The 12,929-nt window shown below is 40.0% G+C and overlaps 1 pseudogene; it reads left to right on the top strand.

The window, feature by feature from the left end:
- Positions 1–946: 946 nt before the first annotated feature.
- The window catches only part of LOC120400550, a 65,103-nt pseudogene continuing 53,120 nt past the window's right edge, over positions 947–12,929 (top strand).

Below are 12,929 nucleotides of genomic sequence, written 5' to 3' on the forward strand. Positions count from 1 at the left end.
GGACATTGGAGAATGTACACTGTTTTTGTTCGGGCTGGGCAAAAAGCAAGAAATGTTTTCTTATTAGAAAATGGAGTACTACATAAATTTTCTGCAGGGAAAAGACTGATTCTGGTGTAATTTTATTTTAGGGAAATCTAAACAAAACATTTCATTTCAGGTCAGTTCTAATCTTTGTGTCTGAGTCACCATGGTGTCTTATGGGAGTTGTAGTTCTGGGTCTCTCATTTTCCCTCATGGGCACTGCTCCTCAGCTGGACTACATCTCCCATAAGTCACCACAGCAGATCAGCCACAAAGACAGACTGATGCATTATGGGAGATGTCCTACAACTGAGGAGTTCAGGGTGTCACCAAACTCTTGCCCTGAAGTCAACCATGAGGATAAGCTTGTCTTCCTTGGCAGTGGCAGTCAGAATTCCATCAAGAGCACAGTAAAACTGCTCCTTGTTGTCTTCATTGTCATCAAATGTAAGAGTGCATGCACATCAGTATGTGATGGCACATGCTATCAGACTGTGGCATACTGGTTGTTACTAAGCTTAAAATGAAGAGTTGTAAGACATTCATTAATACCCATAGGGAGTTCAAAAACTTGGCTAGCAATCTTGTTCTTGATGGCAAAACCAACCATATGAATATACCTCTCTTCAGGCGACAACCTGAACTCTGGAGAGGCACCACTGGGAAAGAAGGGGTGGGGAAAGTAAACTCTAAAGGCATTCTTCTCCTCAGCAAATGTGTGAGGCATGATTTGCTTATCACAAATACCTTCTTTATACAGAGGAACAAGTATAAGACTACTTGGAGACATTTACGTTCTGACCACTGGCATCTTCTTGATTATGTCTTCATCAGAGCCCATGATCATACTGATGTCCTTATTACATGAGCCATGAGAGGTACGGATGACTGCTGGACAGACCATTGTTTAGTCAGATCAATCATGAACATGAGGCTTGCTCCACAACACTGTAAACTGAAAGGAATGTGGAAGAAATTTAACATCAACATGCTTCAAAATCATGCTAGTAGTCAGACTCTTCAGCAACGCCTCCTTGAGATGCTCTCTGATCTACCTGACAACATCAGTGACATCCAAACACATTGGAAGGAGCTCAAAACCATTATTGACAAAGTGTGTACTGAATTGATGGATATTCCACTCACCACCATCGGGACTTGTTTGATGAGAATGAGGAAATCCTAGCACTTATTTATCAGAAGAGAAGTGTATTTTGCACCTGGCAAAATGAATCCTCTAACAAGCAAAACAAGACACTGGAGATACACAGCTGGAGATACAGAGCTTTGCTGATCAACATGACATGAGAAACTTTTTCAAGCAACTAAAGACATCTATGGACCAAGTTCAAGCAACATAACTCCTCTACGATCTCAGGAGAGCTCAACTCTTAAGGACAAGGTAGCCGTCAAGCAACATTGGAAGGAGCACTTTGAGACCCTATTGAACCGTGAATCTGAAGTCTCAGCTGCCTCCATTGAGTCCTTCCCTCAGCATCCAGTAATAGAATCTCTTGCTGACTCCCCATCTTCTGAGGAAGTTTGATGTGCCACCACTCAGACTAGAAACACCAAGGCACCAGGTCCAGCTGCCATCTCCATGGAGCTCTTCAAAGCTGGTGGAATAGCACTCATGCAAAAACTTCAACTTTTTGTTAGAATTTAGGTTAATGAGGGAATTCCACCTGACCTAAAGAATGCCAATATTGTAACCATTTTTCCAAAAGGGGAAGCGTCTATGTGTGGGAATTACTAAGGCATTGCCCTCCTCTCTGTTGCCAGGAAGATCCTAGCTCATATCCTTGTGAACTGTCTCTGCCCTCTTGATGAAGACATCCTTCTGGAATTCCAGTGTGGTTTCAGACCATCTTGGGGCACCGCCAACATGATTTTTGTCATGCGAAAGATCCAAGAGAAGTGCAGAGAACAATATCAGCCATTGTTTATGGCATTTATTGACCTAAGACATTTGATTACATCAATGTGAAGCGTTATTGAAGGTACTGTCTAGGTTCAGTTGTTAATTGAAATACATTGGTGTTCTCAGGTTACTTCATGATGGGATGACCGCCACTGTCCTCTGTAATGGGTTGGAGATGGACCCATTCCCAATCTGTACTGGTGTCAAGCAGGGCTGTGTTATTGCCCCAACACTATCTTGCATGATCTTGATTTTTATTTGTAACTGCCTTTCTTCTGGGATTGGCTATCTCATGAACGGCCAACTCGTCAATCTACAGAGTCTTCATTCTAAAACTAATGTCACCAGGAATGTTATTACCGACCTTCAGTATGCTGATGACTATTACCCTTGCATACACAGTGGCTGACTTGCAATCCACTCCAGATCTTTTCTCAAGCTACTATCATAGCCTGGGACTTTCCCTCAACATTGAGAAGACTAAGGTGCTCCACCAGCCTGCCTAAGCACATGTTGCTCCCCTTGTCAGACAAATTGTCATCAGTGGTGAACCTTGGAAAATGTTGAGCATTACCCTTATGTTGGTATCCACTTCTCCCAACCAATCTTGATCTTGAGGTCATACATGAGATCCTTTGTACCAGAGCATCCTTCAGAAAGTTGTTTCATGGTGTCTTTATTGACAGATCTTCAGATGGAAACTAAGATTCTGGTCTTAAATGCTGGAGTCATCCCCTGTCTTTATGGGTGTGAGACATGGGTAACAGACATGGGTGACATACCGAAGCCATCTTTAAGCATCTGGAGTGAAACCAACAGTGCTGCCTTAGAAGATTCTCCATATTAAATGGGAAAATCTTCACACCAATGCCGGCGCTTTCTCTGCAGCTAACATCACCAGTGTTGAGGCAAAGATTATGAAACATCAACTTTGCTGGGCTGTGCATTGTATGTGGATACTCATCTTCCAAAGCAATTCTTCTTTTCTCAACTTAGTCACGGTAAGAGGATGCATGGAGGACAGAGGAAATAATACAAGGACACCCTGAAAGTATATTTTAAGATGGGAGGCACTGACCCCATGAATTGGGAAGAGCTGGCTGGCAATACACTGCAATGGCATAGTATCATACATCAAAGCTCAGACTATTTTGAAGAGAGTCACCTTGTTCAAGAGGCTGACAAATGGCCAGCAGTTGTTCTCTCTTCATGCAACCACTTGTCACATAGGTGGAAAAACCTGTAGATCATGGATTGGACTCCTCCGCCATCTTAAGTCTCATCAATGATTTTCCCCCGGCAGACATCATCCTCGTATTGAGGGATAGTAGACAATGATGCCAATTGAGAAGCGGGAATCATAAAGGATAATGGAGGCATGAGGAATCTGGTAACTATGACTTTCCTGAAAAAACTTGGCAGCTCAGGCTGATGCAGAGATTAATGTCAACATGACTCAAAAATAAACATTTTGATCTGACAATGTCAAAACAGTTTGTTTTGATCTAAAATATTGAAATTTTTCAGAAATGTTCATTCTGCAAAGAGTTTTGATGTTTTGACTTTTGTCCCATATTGAGACAAAAATCAAAATGTTGAAACAGTGGAATCTCCTCCAGGATGGGAATGTTTTTCTATCAGTACTAGTACTCAGTATATAATTGACAAGAATGAGTCAATGATTTTATTCCCTCTAGAAATAATGTTTACAAATGTGGGTCCCAGCTATTTCCTCCCCCTACCCAAAAAATTGCATCTATGCTGTTTTTTATTCAACTTAGCCCTTAATATTTTAATGTGTTCACAATTCTTGGGGTGAAATTTACAGACCCAGGTTTTTTTAAGAGGCTCTTTAGAAAAAAAAACTGTATAAAACCATTGTGCATAAAAATCCCACATCCCAAATGCAGTCAGAGTTATATGTACATCCATTTTTTGGTGATATCAATTTATGTGTGCAAATGTAACGTGTGTATGCAATAGGTGCATAAGCATTTGTTGCAAATTTTACTTAGGTACAGATTCTTCAAATCTGAAAATTTAGCTTTTGGGGAGAAAATTATTTTTTTTTTGTCCCTAACAGAAAGTGAAGTCCAAGAAATATTAAACTTAAAAATGAGTAAAAATAACCACACAGTAAAAGTTGTGCTCTAATACAATGAAGCAGCCCTTATTTCAACTGACTTGGCAAGAAATGGGTGTAACAGAAGGAACAATTAATTGGACTTTTAACATGCAAAATTATTGAAGAAAGAATTTAAGTACCTAGGTAGGTTTTTAAGAGAATAGCTGGGACTTTATCCTTGTTTTCAGCTTGAGAAAGAAAAAGTTGTTCTCATGCCAGTAGCCAACCTTTTGTGTGGAGATGGTGTGATCTGTATGTGTATATAAATATGAAGAAACAGCTCAGCAAAGACAGTGAGCAAGAGTCCAGTAATGGAAAAAAAATGCTGGCAAAGAGTTGAAATTATAGGGAAAGAATTTCAAAAATGTAGTGGGAAAAGAATAAACAGCATTGTAGTCTTAAATCAAAAAGGCAGTCAACGGTCTGACAAAGCATTAATAGAAACTATCAGTCAGCTAAGAGCCTAATTGCTACCAAGCAAGTGTAAATTATTATTGATGGGTCACAGATTATGAGTTTTTGCTACTCAAAGGTTGTTCTATCACTAAAGCAGGGATATTGTTATTTAGCTTGTATCATTAAAGAGCATTTCTCTCAGAATCAGCAATAGATTGGTTTCCAGAAAATGCAAATCCAAAGAGTCAGAACTAAAGTGGTTTATGGGGTCTTTTCACCTGAGTATGTTTTGTTTCAAGCTTCTTTTTTGGGGGTAGAGAAAATGGTATACAGGGAGAACTGTTTCATTCATACAGTGTTTATATTATATTCACATATAATGTAGCACAGAGGAACCTGAAAATTCTGCACCTTTTCTCTGGTATAGAGTCAAACAACCTACACCCCAACATGACTCCTTTCCCATTCACACTTGTTAAATGACTGTATAGGCATACTGGAAGCCATTTTGGAATATTTTAAGTGATTATCTTGATGTCTTTCCAAATTTTGGAGCCAAATACTTTCCTTCTTGGACCTGACTCTCTCTGGTCTTCACAAGTATGTAGGAGTGGAGCAGAAGGATACAAAGAATCTGCCCCTCTTCTTGTGCACCCCATTTAATGAGAGAATTCCAGTTTCTCTGTACTCTCCGCAAGGGTGCATGGCAGTGGAGTGAAAAGTTAGAGGGCAATATGCTGCATATCCTGGAGTTCTGGAGGTAGTTTCCTTCTCTTGAGGTGGTCCAATTTAACTCCACCCAACACAGAGGTGTAATTGAGCCCTCAGTTATTACTAGAGCAAAAGAAATAATTTTCACCTCTGTCTACAACCAGATCTAACAATTTTTGAGTTAATTCTGTCTTTGACATTATTCACAAGTTTCTTTGATAAATAATTCTTGTTCTGAAGATTGTTTGTAAATTGCAAACTTATCTGAAATTCAGAATTTATGCTGTGTTGGTAAGTTAGCCTCCACAAAGACTAAAGTGGTGCCTTGGTCTTGTGCTAGCTCTCAGCATAGGGATACATTTATGCTTATCGAATTTACATTTCCAGATTTCTTGGACTATTTAATCCTAAAATAGCATTGTAGTTGCATTTTGACACTAGAAATAACATACTGTTAAAATCAAGTATAGAGTTAGTGGAACATGGACTGAATAATGTTACCTTACTGCCTCACTTTACTTGATTTTTAAAATCACTTTTGAACCAAGCTACCCAGAAGCAAACAGCATAAAGGGAGATGAAAGCTACCATCTTTTATGTTGGGATGTATTGTTTGTTATCTGTCTGGATCTTCTGTGAATTGAGTTTCCTCCATAATTCCAAAGTCTGGCTTGATTTTTGGGGGGCGGGGGAGGGCTGGAAAAAGACAATAACTTATCCTTCTAAATGTATTGTATAGTTTTAATGTTTAAGAAGATGACTCTAGTTTTCAAGAGATTCGCTATTATTTAGTGATGTTATTACTTGTACCGTACGGATCCCATGTACAGGCATGACCATGTTAGGTTAAGGTGGAAATGTGAATCTCAAAATATGAGTCTTATAGTATGCATCAGGTAAAAAGTCATCCAACTGCTTGATTTGACTAGTACTCATTGCCTCAAATTAAATATTGTCAGTTTCCCCCAGCAGTGGTTACACACATCCTTTGAAAAGTCTGAATGAATTCTGCCAGTGTATCCATTATCATCCTCATGAATATTTTAGTGACTTGCCTTGCTAATACATCCTACTTTTCCTGGAAACGAAAAAAATATATATAATAATAAGAGGTCTGGGAGAAGTGTCTGTGCTAGAACTTTTTCTGAGAGTCCAATAATCATTTTGGGATTTGGAACCTCTGAGATCTCTGTTCAGTATTTTTGCAAAGACTTAAATATCAGCTCTGATACACTGGTTATGTGGAGGTTTGACTGACAGCTCCAACTCTTCAAATCCTCAATGCAGACAAGGTGACTGCACCGTAGTTCTATAAATTTCAGAATTATACAGAATGAATCTGATGCTCAAAAGTATACATGCTCACTTTCCTGCACAGATATGTGTGGTAATAACCACAACTACTCAAGCAAATCAGACAGTTGTGTAAACAAATGGCCACTTGTTCATTTAACTGGCCAAATGTATGTATAATTAACCTGATATGCTGTCATGGTCACAGAACATTCTGCACAAACTTGGTATGCAGTTATGAGTTTTTGCACGTAACTAATTTTGGAAAGTCAGGTATCAATATATTAAAACTACTGAAATGTAGATCTAGTGGCATAACTGGCATATTATAGAGTGCTTAATTTTATACTGTAAATAAATCACTGCTCAGATCATATATACTTCCTATTAAAGCATTTAACTATTACATCTGAATTCCACCTCCTGGAGTAAAGATTTAGAAAGATACAGGTATTACTGAACTCAGACAACTTTTGGCAATGTAAAGTACAAGACTGTCTGTGAAAACATGGCATTTCAAGACAGAAATGCCAACTGCTTTAGACTGTTTACTCATTCCCAGAATTAAATACTCCCTTTTAAAGGTAGTACTTACAGGATTGAGTCACGGTGAGGCAGCTTGAAACACCTGAACATTGTAATTATTGGGGAGAGGGGCATGTCATGTAGTAAGTATCTTGACTCTGCCTCATTTTACTACTGGATCTGATGAATGTTGTAATTTGTTATTTAGTCAAATTTAACAGATTCATCACCCATCAAATCAGGAACTAAAAACACTACCTCAAAGTCACACCTTTTAGATGAAATCCATGTCTTAGTGTGACAGAATACACCCCTGTATTCATACCCTCTATTCATACATTACTGTAATATATTTTGTACAAAGTATGCCTTGTAAGGTATCATTTGAAAACTCAAAATTTGCTGGTCATTATTGTCCTGGTAAAAATGCATGTGGTAAGATTGTGTGTGAAGTTATAAGATTCCACTCTATGATATTAACAAATGTTAAACTCCAAACAGGTTTGTGCTAAGCAAGGGAATGTGTGCTCTGATTAATTTGAATTTAAGCAGTGAACAGAGTCAACTAGCAGGAAGCAAAGAGAAAGGAAGTTCAAATAGGTGGGGGAAAAAAAACCCAGCAGGGAATATACTTCCAAATTGTCTCCTGCTTCTCAGCTGAAACTGTTTTTCACGAGGGGCCTGAAACTACAAAAAAGAGGGACAAACACCCCAACGGACCCACCTCTCTCTCTCCCCCCCCCCTCACGTCTATCACATTTACTGTCCCTGAAGAGACAAAGGAAGCAGGTCTTAGACTCTGGGGAAGGGGTCCTGAATTGAGAGTTTTGTCAGTCATCTGCTGCGGTATGTTGTGAGAAACTTTGCTTGACTCTAATATAGTTTGATAAGATCGGCCTTAGTAAATGTATCAGAAGGGTAGCTGTTAGTCTGGATCTGTAAAAAGCAACAAAGAGTCCTGTGGCACCTTATAGACTAACAGAAGTATTGGAGCATAAGCTTTCACCCATGAAAGCTTATGCTCCAATACTTCTGTTAGTCTATAAGGTGCCACAGGACTCTTTGCTATTTAGTAAATGTTTTATCTTTATTTTTCTTGTAACTGTTTCTGACTTTTATGCCTCATTTATTGTTTTATCTAATTCAGTGTGTTTAAATTGAAGTGTCTGAATAACTATTTGAGATAATAAACTGGCATATTATTCTCTTAAAGGAATAATAGACTTAAAATATTTGTACTGTCCAGGAGTGGGCTGGGCTGGGGGAAAAGCTGAGACTGGTTGTATGTTGGGATCATTCTGCAGTATATCCAAGGCTAGTGAGAGCCAGATTATAACCCAAGTGTGGCCGACAGACTGCAGTTACAACCAGACTCTCAGTGTGGCTTGCATCCTGGAAGGCTGTTTGTGAGCAGACCAGGTAGGAGCTACTTCAGCAAGGCACTGTAAGTCACCCAAGGTTGCAGGGCATAGGTGACAGTCCCTCATTGGGCTAGACTGTGCCTTGGCATGTCATGCTTAGTCAAAAAATATCACTACTGAGTGTAACACATTCCCTAATAAACACCCTTAAATCATATGGTTGGCTCAACTGAGACCTTGGTTACATTGGGATGTTTCATATTGATGTATCTGCAAAAGTACAAACCCCTGCTGTGGGTGAGTTGATTTAGTGTAGACATGCTGCAATGGTGTATAACCAGAGCAACCAGTGTGTCGGAGAAAAACTTAGTTCTGACTTTTTGGTTGGGTGCAGCAAAGTCAGATACTTTATTTCTCAAGCAATTGCTTAGAGGGAGAGAGTGCGCTAGGACACAGGGTTTCCCCCTCCTAGGCAGGTCTCTCATCAGGTAAACAATTACAGCAAGCATTTATACTTTTTGTTACATACAATAATAAGCAACAGCTAAATTTTGTTTATACATAGGTCATCTTACTATCTTATTTTTTTCACTTCTATTTAGACGCTAGTCTACATTCCTCATTATCGACACAAGATCACAACAACTTCTCACATAGTTCTTTCCCACTCGCCTCACACAATCCTAGCTTCTACAAATATCGCATTATTAGGGTTACAGCTAGCCTGACTCTTGCTCTACTTCCACAAGTGCAAGCCACTGTTTATACCTTGCAGCGTATCTGCTAGAGGAATTTGCACTGGTGCATCTACATCAATATAATTACAATGGTTCAAAATACCCCACTGAAGACAAACTCTGAGGAAATATCATTAGAGTTTGTCTACATAGCAAGTTATGCACAGAAAGCCAGAGTGTGAATCTATAGTGCACCACTTTGCCGTGCACTAATTTCTTGTGTGAACACAGCTACGGTGCACCAAAAGTCCTGGATTGCCACACTCCAGGATGCTCAGTGCACTGTAGCAGTGTCTACGTAGGATATTAATGCGTTGCAAACTGGTGCACTATAGATTCAGGTTCTGGCTTTCTGCACAGTAACTTGCCATTGTGGAAGCCAATTAATAATTAACAAGGATTTGAAGAGATCTTAATGAATGTTAGTTAGTTAGCATAAGTTAGGCTAGCTGTGACCCTAATGACGTGAGATTTGTAGAAGCAAGATAATGTAAGACAGAGTGAACTGTGTGAAAGTTGTTACAACCTTGCAATATGCAGTCTTGCTTTTTTCTAGTAGTGAGACAAATAAGATAGCAAAGAGGTTTATGTATAAACAAATGCAAATGTTTTTTTTACTGTCTCCATGATTGCTAGAAATTGTCTGTAACAAAAGTATAAAGGCTTGATGTAATTGTTTACCAGTTGAGAGACCTGTCCGGGACTGGGGTGACCCTGTGTCCTATGGCACTCTCTCCCTCCATTGTAATTACTGGAGAAATAATAAAGTATTTGATTTTGCTGCACCCAAACAAAAAGCGAGAACTAAGTTTTTCTCTGACAATTTGGGGGCTCGTCCGGGATGGCAACACCCATGGACCCACAGATGGCTACTACGGATCATTCCCCTTCGAACCCCATGGCGCCACATGAGAGGTATGAGACCTTTTGAAATCTCTATTGGGGTATCGGAGGAGGACTGTCCGTGAGGATGTCTGTCTCTGTTGGGCTCACGCCATCTGAACGTATTGACTGTGCAGCAGGATCAGATGCAAAGTGGTATTGGGGAGAGGCCCCAATAAGGTTAGTTTATAGCAGTACTGGGAACTGCTGAGTTGGCCAAGGTAAATGCATAGGTAAATGCATAAGGTAATGCATAGGTAAATGCATTAGAATGCACTGGTGCTGAGGGGTTTTACCGCCTCAAGAGGGGTTGTCATACCGCCTCATGGTATTGGTCCGGACCAGGTAAAGATGCATCGTGGTTAAAAAAAAAAAAATTAAAAAAGATAAAAAGGTTAAAAAAAGGGTTACAAAAAAAAAGGAAGAAAAGAGGCCTTGGTATGTGTGTGTGTGTACACCAGTGTGAGTGATCATTATCGGAAGATGCACAGAGTGCCCTGTGAAGCGGAAGCTAATGATCAGGACTGCTCTAACGCAAGCCCGGTAACTAGTGGATCTTTAGGAGATCCGACCCACGGTGGGCTGACTCGGCCTGGCATAGTCCGGCGAGGAAGCTGCCTGGGTCTAGGAGTGTGTGAACCCATCTTCCCTCCCCTTTCCCTTCTGTGTGGGCTACTGACAATCTGTTCATCTCACTGGATGCAATTAGAGTAAGCGGCGCTGTCTCCCAGAGACTAGCCGACGCTCTTTGCTGAAGGGAGGTGTAAGAGAGTCGTAGTCTTCCTTGTGAGTCTCTCCTGTGTGAGTACCCTGTAGGGAGAGATCCTTAGATTCTGATCTGCTAGCGCGGACAGGGCACCCCCTCAGTTTGTGTGATTGGAACATGGGGGAGGGACAGTCTAAACTTTCCACCTTACCCCCTAAGGGTACCCCAGCATGTTACATGTACGTACATTATGGTCCTAAAACCTGCAGGTATTTAGAGAATTGGAATCTTCACACGCATGAAAATCCATCTAAATAATGCCCATTAGAAGGTACCTTCAATCTAGATAAGATCATATATCTCAGAGGAGCTTTTAATCACCAAAGAAAAGCCTCTGACACAGTGTGAGCAATTTGTCTAGGAACGGGTTAATTTGAAATTCGGCTTCGCCCAGAGATAAAGGAGAAGTTGTTTTGTGTTCAAGGTCACGAATCAGTGCGGATTATGCTAAGTGCAAAGAAAAACTGCTTTCAGCCCCAGCTGCTTGTGGAAAAATAGAGACACAGGCAAACCAAAGGCAGTATAAGTTACAGAACTGGAATTATATTTGCAAAGCTTAACTTTCCAGTGAGACATGTGTGAGTATTAAAGTGGCTTAAGGCTTGGGGCATTCATATTTTTCCTGTGTGAGGTGGGAGCATTCCCAACACTCTCCATTGTTGTTTTATTATTTTTAATGAAGCTTTAAAATTTGATTATATGCTCTGTCAGTCTGATCACCTGACATGAGGGATAAATTAGTAACAGGAATTTGTCACAGTTTGGTGAGCAATTATGTATGGGGGAGCCCTGCAGAATTTCCACCATCTATCTGTTTTACTCTTGTTATTTTATGTTTGCTTTGTTTGGTATTGTTGGTGTTATATGATAAGGATTGCATGATTATAGGTGAGCCCTAATAGAATAAGGAAACACTATTTAGTTTTGTTCTGTTTTGTTTAACCGGTTACTGTTGTTTTTCTGCTCTGTTCATTTGGGCGTTGGGTGTGTGAGCGGAACTGAACTTCTCGTTCGTAATTCCTCAGAGTGGAAGCCATGTGTGCGATGAAGCTCTGAGGTTGTATTGAGATCTTTCTGTCCCGCCCCCTGTAACGGACAATGTAATAGAAGTAGAAAAATCTGGCTTAGACTGTAATTCTCTCTGCTTTCTGTGTAATTTTCTTTTCTGTTTAAGTGTCAGCATACAAATGGGTGGGTCTCTGGGTAGACCCCCTAAAGTGGTTTGGATTATGTGTTAAGTAAATGGCCTTTACCCAATGGCCATGTATTTTTGCCCAGGTAGCAACCCTTACTAGGGAGGACTCGGGTAGTCTTGTGAGTAGAAATGTTTTGGGGTATAGACCAGAAGGGTGGGGGCTAGTTGAGAAGCTCACCATCCTAGCTAAACTGGTAGAGGAGCAAATTGGTGCCAATGGAAGGGACAGCTCAGCGAGAAAAACAGGATCGGGCCCAGGTGGGCAGGCAACAGACAAAGAGATTGGAAAACGGGTTGGAAACTTTTGAGGGTGTAGTGGAAGGAAGGTGTAAGTGAATATAAGCATGAGGATTTCAAATACTCAGGAGGATATTTGGAATGGTGATTTGAGTTGATAAAAGTGACTGTTGGGAGACAAGCAAGTGATTTTTAAGGAAAGTGAAAAGTTGACTCTGTAGTTGCTGGAGGGAACAGCAGTTGAGCTTTGTAAAGATGCTAAAGAAAAGTTTTTGGTGTCTTTGAAATGTTTGTGGATAAATTCAGGCAAAGAAATTATTAGATTGCAATCGTTTGGCTATGAACAATTTTGTTAAATCAGTTGAAGAATGTACACAGTGTTATGTAATGACAATTTTATTAGGCTCTAAAGGCACTATAAGTGGTGATGTTTTCTTTCAGTGTTTAAAAGCAGGAGTTAAAAGAAAAAAAAGCAAGCCAGAAAGCATCTGTGTTAATGCAAATTAACTAACTGATAAGGTAGAGGCCGCTGAACCAGGGCTGTCTAAGAAACACATACGAGAAAATATGGGGTAATTCCTCTGTTTTGCCTAGAATCAACAAGAGTATTTGTATATTTTAAGTATTTAACTGCCCAGAAGGGGTGGACCTCTGTTTTTGTCTTTCAGATAATCAAAGAAAACTAATGCCAGCTGCACAGCATTCAACGTACCATGATTTACTGGCACAGTCACAAAATTATGTTGTGTGTTCTAT

This window comes from Mauremys reevesii, linkage group 3, assembly GCF_016161935.1.
Source record: "Mauremys reevesii isolate NIE-2019 linkage group 3, ASM1616193v1, whole genome shotgun sequence".
NCBI classification, from domain to species: domain Eukaryota; kingdom Metazoa; phylum Chordata; order Testudines; family Geoemydidae; genus Mauremys; species Mauremys reevesii.